This window comes from Hordeum vulgare, chromosome 6H, assembly GCF_904849725.1.
Source record: "Hordeum vulgare subsp. vulgare chromosome 6H, MorexV3_pseudomolecules_assembly, whole genome shotgun sequence".
Classification (NCBI taxonomy): domain Eukaryota; kingdom Viridiplantae; phylum Streptophyta; class Magnoliopsida; order Poales; family Poaceae; genus Hordeum; species Hordeum vulgare.
In genome coordinates, this window is record NC_058523.1 from 151,816,053 (window position 1) to 151,831,634 (window position 15,582).

A 15,582-nucleotide genomic window follows, 5' to 3' on the forward strand; every position below is an offset into this window, starting at 1 on the left:
CCGTCCGGACGCGGCGGCGGGGGCTTGCCAGGCCCGACTGCCCGGCCGGGCACACTTGGGCCCGGACTGTCCCTGTCCCTACGTTGTAACTTGCTGATCGACGAGGTGAACACCGCCGCAGACTGCCACCGCCTCGCCCCACCACCAGGGAGCAACACCATCGAGCGCCGAGCAACTAGCCCGCCCAAACCCAGATGGGGCCAAAGGGGCCCAAATCTTGGCCTGGCGGGCGCCGCCCCACGACCAACGGCCGTGCCGCCGCGTCGAGAGCCAACGCGGCACCGTCTCCAACGGGATACACCGTCGCCGACAGCAGCGCCCGAACAAGGACACCACGCGCGCGGGGAAGGGCAGATCCGCCGCCGCCTGCACCACACGGGTAGGGTCCGGCGACGCGCGCTGGCGACGGCGGGGGAAGGGGAGGGAGAGGGGAAGCGCTGGAAGGAGGGATGTGGAGGATCCCCCGTCGGCCTTGCTCGGGGAGGCGACGCGGGGAAGGGGGAGCGGTCTCGTGTCGCCATGTTCAAATTTGGCAGGGCAGAAGTTCGTCATGCTTCAAAACTATGCACCAAGAACTCTAATTGAAGATTATTTGATTGGCATGGTAGTAGTGAAACTGAATTTATAAAAAAGGACACATGAGGAATTTATAAAAAATGTTTTCTTAAATTTGCTACGATAATTCTAGAAAAACATAAATCTTAGTTTGCCATGTGAGTTGTACACATGGCGGCAATCTGGGAAAAACATAGTATAAGTGACATGCACTTTCTTTTAAAATTAGATAACGACCCACAGATTGTTAAGGAAATTTTTAGCAATGAACTTGTTTTCGAAAGGCCGTAGCAAATACTATTTATTAAGATAAGGATAAGAGTTTAAAGGGGAGCCTCCTAGGAGAGTAAATTGCAAAAATCATCACAATTGGAGACACTAAAACATAAAACCGCCACCATTCATTTTGTTTCAAAAAACCATCAACATTATGCTCATAGTTTTCAAAAAATACTGATCGCTGAGATAAGCATTTGCTGACACTATAACTGACAATTAGGCCCCACCATAAATGATGATGTGGCAACAAAAATTAACGGTGTTTGAGTGACCGTCAAAATAAATATGGGACCTGCATGTGAGTGTGATCACTCTCCCTTCAATAAAAAAAACATCTAGTTGCCCTCCTCCCGTGGAACCACTGTGCATCCAATGTGCACAATCGCCACCGCCCGAGAGCACTACCTTACCGTCGATTGTAGCCCGCGTAGCCACCACTCACAAATCGCTTCCAGACCATGTCCTTGAGCTCCGCCGCGTCGCGCTGGTATCCCTCGCCGATGGGTTCGACCAAGGGCGCCCTGAGACGACCGAATCAAGCCTCCCCCCGCCTCTTCCACTGGTCGTTCCTCGCTGCCAATTCGCCGCTTCCAAGCCTGCCCCAAGCCCAGTGAGCTCCCTCGCCGCATCTAAGTGAGTTCCTCTCAATTTCCCCTCATCTCCTTTGCTCTATTTCGCGTTGTAGCGCCATCAGTCTCCGAGCACGACTGCCGCCATGGCCGATGAACTGAAGCAGCTCGTGCTCCCCTGCCTAGTCTAGTACCACGCGGCGGCTCCCCGTAGTGGTTTGCTGCTTGCCTCCCCCTTGCAGTCCGGCGCCCCACATTGTGGTCTATTCCCAATGCCCCCTGCAGCCCGGCGACGCCTACTGAGCGGCCCAGAGGCCGGCACGGGACCTCCTGGGCATGTCGTCCACCCATCCCGGGCTTGTGGCCGGAGGCCATGGCAGGCGGTCGAGCGTGCTTCTGTGTGGCGCAGGAGCCGACGATGCTGGGAGGCTCGTCGACCGGCAGCCTGGCTGGCTGGAGCCATGGGCCGTGCGTGCACGAGGGCGTGGCGCGCTGTTGCGCATGGAGAAAAGTGAGGGGGCGGAGTTGACCACTTGCGTCGTTTCTTGTCCACCACATGGACCTTTTATTCGGGCCCACTTGTTATATTTGCACTTAAACAGTTTTAATCTAGCGATCAGCGTTTTTTGAAAACTATGAGCACAATAGTGGTGGTTTTGAAAAAAACCAAAAGGTGATGGTTTTATGAATTAGGGTCCCCAATTGTGGTGATTTTAGAATTAACTCGCTCCTAACAACATGGTGGTAGTGTTGCACGCAACAACAAAACAAAAGTAGAAGGCAAAATACGCGGACAGACTCAAGCTACACTCGTGAAGGGCGCGTTTGGTTGCCCACTAAGGCCAAACAAGCCCGCACGAAAAGGAATCAGGTCGTTTGATGATCTGTATATGCTGTTCGGCCTACATGGTACGAACTTTACAACACTTCGAGCTAGACCCGTGACCTAGGTCCGGGTCGACAGTTTCTCCACAGGCATGGGAGTGGAACATGTGAAAGCATTGATATGTTGACTAAAGGGGGTGAATAGGCAACTACTAGTTTTTAGCTATTCTAATAAATTAGGTTTAGCAACAAATAGGTTGTCTAGATATGCAACTAGGTGAACAACCTATATGATGCTAACAACAAAAACAATACAAGGAAGCAAAGGATACACAACAAGTAAAGCTTGCACAAAGTAAAGGTAAGAAATAATCATAAGTGGAACCGGTGGATACGAGGATGTGTTACCGAAGTTCCTTCCCATTAAGGGGAAGTACGTCTCCATTGGAGTGGTGTAGATGCACAATGCTCCCGAAGAATCCACTAGGGCCACCGTATTCTCCTCATGCCCTCACATAATGCGAGATGTCGTGATTCCACTAGTGGTACCCTTGAAGGCGGCCACCGAACCTTTATACACAAGGTTGTGGCAATCTCCACAACTTAATTGGAGGCTCCCAACACCACCACGAAGCTTCGCCACAATGGATTATGGCTCTAAGCTGACCTCAACCGTTTAGGATGCTCAAACACCCAAGAGTAACAAAATCCACAAGGAATTAGTGGGGGAATAAAATTTCTCTTAATGGAAGCGAAGATTGGGGTCCTCTCAACCAAACCTAGAAGATCAAGAAGATTTGTTGGCTAGGAAGAGAGATCGGATGAAAATGAAGATTGGAGCAACAATGAAGCTTCTGGTATACCCTCTCAGTCCACACACAAGCGGTAGTACAACTCATAGGAGCGGTACTACCGCTTGGGCGATTGTGTCAACTAAACACCCTATGGCATAAGGCCACGAGCCGGTAGTGCCTCCGGAGCGGTACTACCGTTGGGGTTGCATTGTAGAGGCCCTCAAACGCAGGGCAGAGACAGGAGCAGAGGCAGTACTGCTGAAGCGGTACTACCACTCGCATGAGTGGTACTACCGCTTATGCGCGGTAGTGCCTCGCCCTACTTCCGCCAAGAGTCCGCCGAGAGATTCCGGACCAGCAGGGAGAGCGGTACTAGTGCGGTAGTAACAAGTGGTACTACCACTTGGGAAGGGTACTACCGCGCCTTACTGCCGACAAAAAACCGCTCAGTCCGACACGAAAAGTCAAGACTCCAGAGCCAGCGGTACACGCAGCACTGGGCAGTGCTACTACCGCCCGTGGGCAGTATTAGTGTAGCGGTACTACCGCTTGTAGATTAAGCGGTTCTACCGCTGGCGAGCGTGGTGCTACCGCTTGGTTCCTTTAGGATCATAACAGAGGCATAGTTGGAACAACTCCATTGATGCGGTAAGAAAAAAAGGGTGCAAATGAGAGTGTACGTGTTTATTCCACCAAAAACTTTCCTATGCGGATAGTACGTTTCTCCTACAACTCAATTCCATTAAAAACGAAACATAGGAAAATAAACGTCTTCACTATTATCCACCGAGGGCTATAATCTTCTTGTGCCATATGTACAATTCGGTGAAAGGCTTAATGCACATGATTAGTCCGCAAATGCATCGTCATCAAGCACCGTGTTGAAAATATGCCCTAGAGGCAATAATAAATTAGTTATTATTATATTTCTTTGTTCATGATAATCGTTTATTATCCATGCTATAATTGAATTGATTGGAAACACAATACTTGTGTGGATACATAGACAAAACACTGTCCCTAGTAAGCCTCTAGTTGACTAGCTCGTTGATCAAAGATGACCAAGGTTTCCTGGCCATGTCTACATAGTTCTCGAACCCGTAGGGTCTGCACACTTAAGGTTCGACGTTGTTTTATGCGTATTTGAGTTATATGGTTGGTTACCGAATGTTGTTCGGAGTCCCGGATGAGATCACGGACGTCACGAGAGTTTCCGTAATGGTCCGAAAACGAAGATTGATATATAGGATGACCTCATTTGATTACCGGAAGGTTTTCGGAGTTACCGGGAATGTACCAGGAATGACGAATGGGTTCCGGGTGTTCACCGGGGGGGCAACCCACCCCGGGGAAACCCATAGGCCTTGGGGGTGGCGCACCAGCCCTTAGTGGGCTGGTGGGACAGCCCAAGAAGGCCCTATGCGCCATAGGAAGAAAATCAAAGAGAGAAGAAAAAAAAGAGGAGGTGGGAAAAAGGGGAAGGACTCCTCCTTCCAAACCTAGTTGGATTCGGTTTGGAAGGGGAGGACTCCCCCCTTTGGCTCGGCCGACCCCCTTGGGGCCCCTTGAGCCCCAAGGCAAGGCTCCCCCTCTTTCCCCTATATATACGGAGGTTTTAGGGCTGATTTGGGACAACTTTGCCACGGCAGCCCGACCACATATCTCCACGGTTTCACCTCTAGATCGCGTTTCTGCGGAGCTCGGGCGGAGCCCTGCTGAGATAAGATCACCACCAACCTCCGGAGCGCCGTCACGCTGCCGGAGAACTCATCTACCTCTCCGTCTCTCTTGCTGGATCAAGAAGGCCGAGATCATCGTCGAGCTGTACGTGTGCTGAACGCGGAGATGCCGTCTGTTCGGCACTAGATCGTGGGACTGATCGCGGGACGGTTCGCGGAGCGGATCGAGGGACGTGAGGACGTTCCACTACATCAACTGCGTTCACTAACGCTTCTGTTGTGCGGTCTACAAGGGTACGTAGATCGAACATCCCCTCTCGTAGATGGACATCACCATGATAGGTCTTCGTGCGCGTAGGAAATTTTTTGTTTCCCAAGCGACGTTCCCCAACACACCGAAACCACTAAGGGAGAAATATGCCTAAACAATGCGGTGCTGAGATCCTGCGACCAAGGAGATGGCACGAGCTCGCGGGCATCTCCGAAAAAACGGCGAGAGGATTTTGGCTCATCTCCCGTCGATTTGGTCGTCCTATTTAGACCCCATCCTCCACTAGTGTAGAAAAGCCTAGCTATGGTGTGTCAAAAACTACCTTGTTGGCGTAGACACTCGACGCCACCAATATAGCGCCATTGTTAAAAAATAGTGGTGGCGTTGGGTCCCACACTAGCAGTATATTACATGTTTATGGCGGACCCATTTGTCCAACGCCATCAATTTGGGTTTTTTGATTATAAAAAAATACTACTTCAGAAATTAAGAGCTTAAACTTCACAAAAGGTATTGATCAACTAAACATACTTATAAACTTCAGAGCTTAAAACTTAGTACTGATCACCTAAACATACTCATAATTAAACTTCAGAGTTTAAAACTTCAGAAAATGTACTGAAATAATTAAACTACACTTCATCGAGGATTATCCTCAGCCGGCAAAGTTTCTTCCGATTGCTCTCTCCTTCTTTATTGGATTGAGCAACGTCTGTTTTTAGGTTAGGGTTCTCTATCCTGAGTTCTTTTTGACATAGTGAGAGCATTAGCATCCTCTGTGAGCAGACTATTCCTTTCCTTTTTCATCACAACATTGGCTTCTTCGAGTTTCTTGATGCTCCACTCCAATCCCTCTAATCTGCACTGAATCCACTACTCCACATTGCCCACCAATTTGTTGTTGCTTGCTGAATTGTCCATATGTGTTGTTTCGAATTATGTACACAAGAAAATTAAAATTTGTAACAAAAGCTACAAAAGAACTAAGTTTCTACAACAAAAAAAGAACTAAGTTTCTAAAACAAAAAAGAACTAAGTTTCGACAACAAAAAAGAACTTAGGAATAGAAGAATCTCGTTTTTCAACAAGTAGCTATTTCACTTCAATATCTCTCATAATCAAGCTGGGATGGTTGTGAAGTTGGTGGAAGAAAGCAAACCAATGAATGGAGCTAGTCACCCCGAAAGGCGAGCCCATGTATTTTGAGACACTTCACAACGTGTTGTGTTGACTTATCTTATACTAAGGGTCCGTCCCAGCCAACAAGGGATTTCTCATAATTCTAGGATGAAACAACATCATATCTCAGCTTGATTATGAGAGAGACTGAAGTGAAAGAACCCGGTTTCAGAGCGTGGAAACGAAAAAGAATGAGGTGAAAGGGCCGACCCATGCGGCCCACTTAGAATGTGCTTTGACTTACCCAGGTTATACAATAACACTATTTTCTGGACCCAAGTTCGAAAGGATTAGGGCATTGGATTGAAGAATAGTTCAGTCCGATTGAAACTTAGGTTGGGCTGGCGCAGGGATGAGTGGAGCTTCTGTATGACATGTAGTGGTGTTTCATTAGTCCCTTGATCGGGTACCCGAAGCTCGCTTTGAGGAAGCAGTGCCATTTGGTTCTTCCTTCTTTCACGTCCATCCACGAATGATTTGATAATTCTTTTCATCACTGTTTGGATCGCAGACTTGACCGTTGCATATAGAAAGAAAGTGCCACTCATTTTCTGTTTGTTTTCATGTGCGCATACACTCAGCCTAATTTAGTAAGTGCGAAGTGGAAGGGAGAGTATGGGTGAAAACCCACTACCTTCTGGATAAAAGATATGCTCGATTTATAGATAGCTTTGCTTCACTATATAGCTTGGGACGAATTGATAAGCTCTGAATGCATGAAGGAAAACCTTAGAGATTCCTTCGCTTATCTTCCCAAGCAGACCATATGATTCTCATTATTCTATTTCTCTCTCTTTCCAACCAGCATTCCCTCTTATTATGATTGGAGTGATGTGTGGTACCGAGGATAATGCAATTGATGGTGCTTGTGGCCCCACGGAATGACTGTATAAAAGGAAATAGGCAACAAGGGAGTTTAGTAGACTAAAGATACTGCCTTTATCCCTCTGCGGCCTTTTTTAAGTCGAGTCATAAGGAAAGATCGATAGGATTTGGTCCATTTGGTGTCCTTCCAGACGGAGAAGCGAGAACCCTTTCTGCTTTGACCACTTACCCTCCTGGCACAGATGTGGGAAAATGTCTCAGTTGCGGAATCAAATATGAATGAAGTTAGAACAATCAGCGTAAGCTCTTTCTCTAGGGCCACTATCAATAATGACAAGAACTATTACTAACTAGCTTAATGCATCCGGTCTCCTTCTCCTTCGTACCCCTAGCGGATATGAATAATAGGAAGAAACAAGTCCTTTCTAAAGGCGGGCAGTAGACCAGAGTTTTGTCAGCCGAAGAAGATCGATAAAGCTTAGAACTTGCTCGTTTGCAGGAGGAGGCGGTGGTATGACTCCGTCCGTTGAACGAGCATCTCGTGCCACCTGTTCGGCGTCCACATCCACTACAATTTTATGATCCCAGTATCTATAGCAAAATCGCTATTTGCCTCGCTCTATAGAAGGCCTCCCGTATGTAAGATCACCAACCAAGTTCCTTTCTTCTTTTGTTTGTGCCATCTTTACTAACTTCTACTTCTTGGTTGGCTTGATGCTTACAGGTCTTGCCTCCGCTGATACTGGTCATGGGGACAAGAACTCCGTGGGAAGAGAGCAGATACCAATCCTAAACAACCCTTAGAATGGCCTCATCCAAACAGATGATTGTCATTGATAAGACGGGTAGGTGGTATGTTGATACTGAGCCGCTTCCCCTCTAGTTGTTAGCTCATTCTTAACAAATTCGATCGGGTCTTCATAATCTGGAGTAAAATGATTCGAATCTTTGCATGCCCATACCAAAAACCAATGCCTTACCACTTGACTATACTCCAAACAAACGGTAGGTTCCTCGAGAACCGTGGAAACTAGTTAGTTCAAATCGAACTCAAAAGCAATGCACATTATCTACGCCTTTTTTTGATTCACCAAGACCCGTGATACGTCTCAAACGTATCGACTTTCCAAACACTTTTGCTATTGTTTTGGCTTCATTCCTGCATGATTTGAACGAAACTAACCCAGACTAATGTTGTTTTTAGCAGAGCTGTCTGTATGGTTTTCTTGTGTGCAGGAAAATGAATTTTTAGGTGTCCCGGAAAATTCCAATAAAAAATAGAGAAAATACACGCACGGGGAGGAACCCTTGACCAGAAGATGGGCCAGAGAGGGGTCACCAGGCCTCCAGGCGACCTGGTGGCGCGGCCTGCCCCCTGGTCGTGCAAAGAGGCCGCCTGGGTGCGGTCCACCCCCTCTGGTGCCCTACCTTGGCACCTATTTTTACCCAAGACAAAGAAACCCGAGAATAGAAGCCGTTTTTTTTCCAATTCTCGACCTGGAGCCACCGTCACCCTCGGTTCTTCTCCGGGAGAGCTAATCTGGAGGCTGCCTTGGCCTCCGAAGAGGGGAAATCGTCGCCATCGTCATCACCATCGCCACTCCATCACCCTTCCATGACTTCCCGTTTCATGTGTGAGTAATTCCCTGCTGTAGGTGAAGGGTATGGTAGGGATTGGATGAGTTAGATCATGTAATAGTTTGTCAGATTGTTGGGGCACGTTGCCTATCATCTACTATGGTGTTTATCATCTTTGCTACTACTTGTTGCTCTTAATGCTTGTCACTTTGGGCCCGAGTGCCATGATTTCAGATTTGAACCCATTATGTTTTCATGAATATATTTGTGTTCTTGATCCTATCTATGAGTTGTATGCACCTATTATAGTCCGGAACTAGCGATCCCAATGGTGACAGCTCGGGACACCAAAGGGGATAGACCATAATTTAAGGATTCCATGTATCCATTGATTGTTAATGCTTTGTTCCGGTGCTCTTTGACAGGAGCACCTTAATCTCCATAAGTTCCTTTTGGCCCCGTTGGTAGCAGGATGGTAGGACAAAAGATGTTGTGCAATTTCTTATTGCAAGCACGCACGACTACCTAGGTATACTTGCCTAATGTTTGATATTTGCCTAGATGATAATTACTTTTATGTGTGCCTCGCCCCAAGTTAAATACATGATATCTCTCATCCATGACCAACCATCCATCTTCCTAGCCTATAGTGTTTTAATCCTGATGGTTACAAGTTGCTTTGCTTTTGCTGTTTCACTTTCTTTGCTTTGCCACCATTATTTCCGTTGCCACCATCACTTCCATATAACAATTGCTACTAATATTTCGTTGCCAAGCAAGTATCTTTCAGGTGCGGTTGAATTGACAACTCAACTATTTAAGCTTATAAATATTCTTTGGCCCCCCTTGTGTCGAATCAATAAATTGGGTTATCTTAGCCGCGAAGACTGTTGCGATCCCCTACACTTGTGGGTTATCAAGACTATTTTCTGGCGGCGTTGTCGGGGAGCATAGCTTTATTTACAAGTCTACTTGGAGTTATTTTGCTTGCTACGATTTATCTTCTATGCGTGAGAAAGGAGACCCCAAGGTTGCGATTTTACCATCCACTACAACAAAAGGTACTGTTCTTAGCACTAGTGCTACGCTTGATTCACCTTCCGTTATGAGTAAGTTTGCTTCACCACCACCACATGCTGCCTCTATCGAGTCTGTCACTATGTCTGATACTTTTGATGATGCTTCTACTACTATTGATGAGACTGGTTTACTTGGTTATTTTATTGAGTCTCAGATTACTAAGGCTGCGAAGAAGTCTGGAATTGAAATTCCTGTTACACGCTACCCCATTGGAAGATCCTTTGTTTACCCAGACTTGAGTGGTCTCAAGGAAAGAATTCTTGATGATGATTGTATTGAGCTTGATGATTTATGCAGGGAGCTTATAGAGTGTGCTGACTCTGATCCTGCTGCTGTTAAGAAGGTGCTTGAAAAGCATTCTATGAAGAACAAATTTACTCATGATCCTGAATTTGCTTCATCTCCTATTTGCATTGATGATGCTCATTTTGATTTCTCTGTCGATCTTTCACTTATATCCACAGTTGAAGCTGACCTCTTTTATGGCAGAGAAAATGACGACGCTATTGCACACCTTACCAAACTTACTGAGTTGGGTGGCTTATTCACTACACAGGACAAGAAGAGAAATTATTATGTTACTAAACTACTTCCTTTCTCTTTGAAGGGAGATGCTAAAGCATGGTATGATGCACTACCATGTGGTTCCATTAAGAGTCCTCAATATTTAGCTCAACCTTTTGTTGCTAAATATTTCCTGCTCATAAGAAACATGCTGCTTTACAAAGAATATATAACTTTAATTAGTTGCAGGATGAGCACCTCCCTAAAGCTTGGGGGAGGTATTGCACTTTACTCAAGGCTAGACCGGGACATGGAATCTGTTGGAAATATGCCCTAGAGGCAATGATAAATAGTTATTATTATATTTCCTGTTTTAAGATAACGTTTATTATCCATGCTATAATTGTATTGAATGAAAACATAGATACATGTGTGGATACATAGACAAAACAATGTCCCTAGCAAGCCTCTAGTTGGCTGGCCAATTGATCAAGGATAGTCAAGGTTTTCTGACTATATGCAAGTGTTGTCACTTGATAACTTGATCACATCATTAGGAGAATCATGTGATGCACTAGACCCAAATTATGAACGTAGCATGTGATCGTGTCATTTTGTTGCTATTGTTTTCTGCGTGTCAAGTATTTATTCCTATGACCATGAGATCATATAACTCACTGGCACCGGAGGAATACCACTGACTCCTCCTTCCCAAACCGAATTAGAGGAGGAGTCCTCCTCCACCTTCGGCCGGCGCACCCTTGGGGGCCTTGTGCCCCAAGGCTAGCCCCTCCCCTCCTCCTATATATATTGGTGGTTTAGGCTTTTTGAGACACAACTTATCCACATGCAACTCAAGCCTATTCCACATAGTTTTACCTCTAGATCGGATTTCCGCGGAGCTCGGGCGGAGCCCTGCAAGAGTAGATCAACACCACCAGCGGAGTGCCATCACGCTGCCGGAGAACTCATCTACTTCTCTGTCTCTCTTGCTGGATCAAGAAGGCCGAGATCGTCATCGAGTTGTACATCTGTTGAACGCGGAGGTGCCGTCCGTTTGGCGCCAGATCGGAACAGATCGTGGGACGGATCATGGGACGACGGTGATTTGAATCACGAAGTTGTACCACTACATCAACCGCATTTCCTAACGCTTCCCGCTTAATGATCTACAAGGATACGTAGATCTAATCTCTTCTCGTAGATGGACATCACCATGATAGGTCTTCGTGTGCGTAGGAATTTTTTTGTTTCCCATGCAACATTCCCCAACAGAATCCCTAAGAATGAATTGCTTGATATATTTTATGCTGGTCTAACAGATGAATCTAGAACCTTTCTGGATAGTTGTGCTGGTTGTGTTTTCACGGAAAGAACACCGGACGATGCTGAAAACTAATGGGCAAGATAGCTAAGAATCATGATGATTGGTCCGTTCCTGAACTACCTCCACCACCAAAGAAGAGGAGTATGATTTTCTTGAGCCCTGAAGTTATGCAAGAAGCCAAGAAGTCTATTAAAGAGAGAGGTATTAAAGCTGAAGATGTGAACAATCTACCTCCTATTGAGAAGTCATGTGTGACGCCCTCGGTTTAATCGTACGCTAATCATACACGCAAATGCGTACGATCAAACCCAAGGACTCACGGGTAGATATCACAACACAACTCTAGACAAAAATAAAAATAATACAAGCTTCATATTACAAGCCAGGGGCCTCGAGAGCTAGAATACAAAAGCTCGATAAACACACGAGTCAGCGGAAGCAACAATATCTGAGTACAGACATAAAACATGGGGTGCCTTAGAGAAGGCTAGCACAAAAGGAACACGATCGAACAAGGCGAGGCCTCCTGCCTGGGAACCTCCTAACTACTCCTGGGCTTCAGCGGCCTCCAGGAAGCAGACACCATCGGGACGGCATGCGTCGGCAGGAAAACTCCATCTCCTGGGCTCCATCATCTGGTCGCAGCAATGGATCAAGGGGACAAAGGGGGGGAGCAAAGCAGCGGGGAGTACTCATCCAAAGTACTCGCAAGTCTTACATCAGAACTATTCTAATTATGCATCAGTATCAAAGAAGGGGGTGTTATATGTGGACTGACTGCAGCAATGTGAGAATAGAGAGAGAAGGCCTAGTCCTATCGAAGACTAGCATCTTCAGGGTCTTGCAGCAATAGACGAGAGTAGAACACGGGGGGGGGGGGGGGGTAAAACATTAATAGTCATATTGTTGTAGCAATATTAAAGTGAGGTCACGCCTAAAGATCCTCCCTCGACTCCCTGCGAGGAAGCAATCCCGGGGCAAACTAATGATCCAGTTAAGTAACAATTGTAGTTGTATAAGATCGGGGCACAACTCCAAATCGTCTTGTAACCGTGGACACGGCTATCCGAATAGTTAATTTTCATCCCTGCAGGGGTGCACCACATGTCCCGTCACGCTCGATAACACTCTGGCCGGACATACTTTTCTGGGTCCTGCCCGGCCTCGGAATATCGACACGTCGCAGCCCCACCTAAGACTAATCAGAGAGGCCAGCCCGCCGGTCTAACTCCTAAGCACAAAGGGTTCGTGGGCCCAGTTCCCCTTCGCGCTCCTGCACGTGGCGTGGGCGGCCGACGTCAGTCCTAGCATCCCTTAATCACAAGAGCGATGCATCTCGGGACCACTCGGGCGCGCGCCGCTACATTGCTGGCATCTGAAAAGCTTCGACTGATACCGCGACGCCGAGTACCCATAATTCTTCCCGCGTAGCCGGTTAGTGCGAAAAGGTCTCCGACGAACCGAAATCAAATACCCAAATCCATTAACATTTTAATTAGGCCATCAACACAGTCTCACGGGAATCCACCCGCCTTACAACTAATCACCAAAGATCCCAGTAACATGGTTGAGTAACTGTGTGGTTGTAACATCGGGGGGAATCCGAGGTATCACCCTCTTTGGATTCCGAACGATGTACCCGTCAAGGTGGGTTTAGAGGAATCACCCTCGAGGGTCCCACACTTGAGGGGTTGCACGACAGAGGCGTCGTCGGGAATGGTGAAAGAGGAATCACCCTCGATAACCACGACCGACTAGCTATACTACAGCGATATCATCATGAGTACTTAGCGAGGTGTCACCCTCGGTACCCGATAGTATCTCTGTAGCGTCGTACAAACGAAGGGGGTGTATGTGCTGTGTCGGGTCTGGCTCGTCGATCAGGGATCGAGATTGAAAGCAAAGCGGAGCAACTGGACTACGGGGTCAGAGGGGATGACTGCTCCACCTATACTAGGCATATTAAAGGTACAGGACTGAAAGTAGCAGTTCATCAAAAATAGGCTATGCATCAGATATAGGAGCTAACTACAAGAGTAGCAAAATACTAATGCAAGCAGTAGGAAGAAAGACATAGGCGATATAGGAATGATCAAGGGGGGTTTGCTTGCCTTGCTGCTCTACGGTAAGGGACTGATCGGCAAGGTCGTAGATGTACCCGGCAGCAGCGTCAGTATTGGGGTCTACCGGTAAGAAGAGGGGGAAGAAACAATAAATAATAGCAACGGTGCAACACAAAGCATGACATGGCAAGATGCAGGCTAGACATGAGCTAACGTAGCAACATCCGTCATAGACGGGTCGGAAGAATATCTAACGATATTTTCCGGGTCTCGGGCTACTACCGGTGAGACTGGAAACGATGAAAATGTTCCATGTTTGCTTTGCTAGGGACGCGTGACAGACGAATGGACCGTGTATCCGGGTTCGTCTCGTTCTGCTGATCAACTTTCATGTTGAAAATATTTTGATATGACTTACAGATTATTTAATATTAATTTTTAAAGTTCTATACAATAATTAGGAATTAAAAACAGATTTAAATAATTTAATAAAAAACTATTATGACATCAGTATGATGTCATGCTGACATCAACAGTTGACTAGTCAACTGACCAGCGGGTCCCGAACGTCATAGGCACAAGTTTTAATTTAGATCAAATATTGATTAATCAGATTAATTTAATGGGGGACCCATGTGTCATACTCTAATTATTCTAATAATCCAATTAATTAATTAACTGATATATCTATTTATTTATTTAATAAAAACAGTATTTTTATTTTTATATTTTAATTTCACTTTTCTTTAAAAGGGGGTGTGGGGCCTCCCTGTCATAGACAGCGAGGCGCGTTGGCCCCACCGTAAGTGGCTTTAGGCCAAATACTCGGTTTTATTCACAGATACATAATCATGCAAATATCGTATTCCTCCAAATACCTATATACGCAAATACATACATCGCATCTCATACATACATACATACGCAACTAATACACATTTTATTTTATTTTTCTAACTCTCATCTCTCACAACTCTCTTTGGTAACACACAACAATGAGTGTGTGTTAACTTTCTCAACATAGAAGAGAGCCAACTTCATCTCCTCCTACCGGAGTCAAACGTCGACGGATCGGAGCCCCGTTTGTCGGAACGGAACCGGGACGGCGAGGAGAACAAGATGGTGGGAGGAGCCCGAGGTGGGGCTCACCGACGTTGACGAGACGGCCCGGTGAAGCCGGAGTTCGCGGGAAGGGGCGGAGGAGACGGCGTCGGCGTAGGGAAGCTCCGGGACGGGGCGGATCTGGCGTGATGGAGCGGTTCCGATGAGCTTGTTGACGAGGAGGCCGATTGTGTGACGAGGAGGGGCCGGCCAGTGGCGCAGGTTGCGGAGGGTCGGACGGTGCGGAGGTCGTCATGGCATCGCCGAGGAGGTGCTCTGGCGACGGGGAGTGAGGCCGCCGGGGAGGCGCTTGCCGAGGAGGAGGGGCGAGGTGCAGGGGTGGCGCCGATGTGGGGAGGGAGGGGGCCTCGGTCCCTGGGAGGACGAGGGGGCCGAGAGAGGAGTGTAGATGGGGGGAGGCTCGGTGGGGAAGGAGCCCGTGGGGAGGGAGAAGGAGCCCGCGGGGAGGGAGGGAGACCTGGGACCGACGAGGTGGGCAGAGCCGGCGGGATGGGGAGGTCTGGGGCTCGGTAGGGGGAGGTGGGATCGAGAGGAGAGGGAGGGCGCGGGGCAAGCGGGATCTGCTCTGTTTCCTGGGGGAGACCGACGAGGGGGGGGGCTCGCGTGGGGGGGGGTCGGGACGGTTGGTGGGAGTGGGGGTTGGCGGCGGCCAGGGGGCTGACGAGGGAGGGAGGGGTCTCGCAGGGGGGGGGGGGTGGGGAGCACCACGAGAGGGGGAGCGGTTAGGGTTTGCTGGTAGCCTGGCCGAGTGGGCCAACTTGGCCAGTTGGGCCAGGCGCTCTTCCCTTTTTTGTTTTTAAATATATTTACTTATTTTAATCTTTTTTTTTCATATTCCTTTTCATTTATTAATTATTATTTTTAAATACTTTCTGTCCTAATTATATAGGACTTTTAATATTATTAAAAATGTTTGATTCACTTTTATAACT